Source organism: Pogona vitticeps, chromosome 4, assembly GCF_051106095.1.
Source record: "Pogona vitticeps strain Pit_001003342236 chromosome 4, PviZW2.1, whole genome shotgun sequence".
Lineage (NCBI taxonomy): Eukaryota > Metazoa > Chordata > Lepidosauria > Squamata > Agamidae > Pogona > Pogona vitticeps.
The window spans coordinates 91,006,189-91,007,500 of record NC_135786.1 but is presented as its reverse complement, the minus strand read 5'-3'; positions in this window follow the sequence as shown (position 1 = coordinate 91,007,500).

Genomic DNA, 1,312 nt, shown 5'->3' with positions numbered 1-1,312 from the left:
TTCCTCTGTGGGGATGGGCCGCAGCAGCCCAGGCGCTATGTGTGTGTATATATGTGGCGGTGTTTAGGCCGTCCGCGTCTCTACACGGAGCGCCATTTTTTCTCCCCTTCCCGCCCTCCATTTCGCCGCTCTTACCGCCGCCATGGGTTGACATTTGAAGGGCGTGGCGGCCCCTTTTGTCAGGTCTGCCTCGGCCTCGAGGAGCAGCCGCGGAAGACAGGTAGCAGCGCACCAGGAAGCTCTAATGAAGATGAGAAGAGGAAAGGCTGACAGTTCTGGCAGCTGCTGCATCGGGTCCATGCTAATTTCTAGCGGAGCGAGAAAGGCAGTGATGGATCCCCCCAAAATCTTGACCACACATCCCATTAGCCTCTGTCTGTGACAGTGGGAGAAGACTAAGGGGGGGTGGGAAGACGAGGAGTGTATGGGGGGGGGGAGAGAAGAGAAAATGACTGAAAGGTGGAAAGCAGTCAAAAGAGCCACACTAATATCTGGAGTCTCTCTTCAAAATATGTTTTTCCCCCTCTCATGTCTTACTGTTAAATTAACCCCCTGACAAAGGAGCTGGTGAGATTTTGGAATAACAGTGTATTGGGGGGGGGGAGCCCATCGAAAAGGTGTTTTCAAGTTATCATCTTTATTCTGCCTCCATCCTTTCCCAAATGTAGATTTGAAACTTCTTTCGGACTTGCAGGGTGTGAGGAAAAACAACTGGGAATTTTAATAATCAGGAAAAGTAGCCTGCTTCCCTTAAACTCCCTCCTTTACGTTGATAAATGAGCATGAATGCTGTGCAGCAGAAGATGAGCCTTTGTCTCAAAATGCCAGTATTTTAGGATTTCTGGGCATGATAATTTGGAGTGTGTGCCTGATGGGATAGATATGCACTTGTCACTCATCTGATTTAAGACTGAATTTTTTCTTGAAGTACAGTAGTTTAAAGTTTCTGGCACTAGAAGTGCAAGCTCTTCTTGTTTGGGAAAACATACTGTAGTTGTTCCACCAGACAGTGTTATCATTAATAATTGGATTGCCATATTGCAGAAATGGCACTGGTACTTATGAGTACCACCTTGTCTGTGATTTTAAAAAACTTTTAAAAACTTTTTGTTGTTGTTGTTGGATGGCAACAGAACCACTTATTTAACAATGTACTTCTTCCATTGTTCTAGGTCTAGCTTATCCTTCATTTCAGGACTGCCTAAGATGAAGTATGATACCTCCCCTATTCCATATACAGAAGCTAACAGGACTGGCACTATGTCTGAAATTATTTCACTTTGGGGCACTGCAGTGCAGGAGGCTGCTTAAG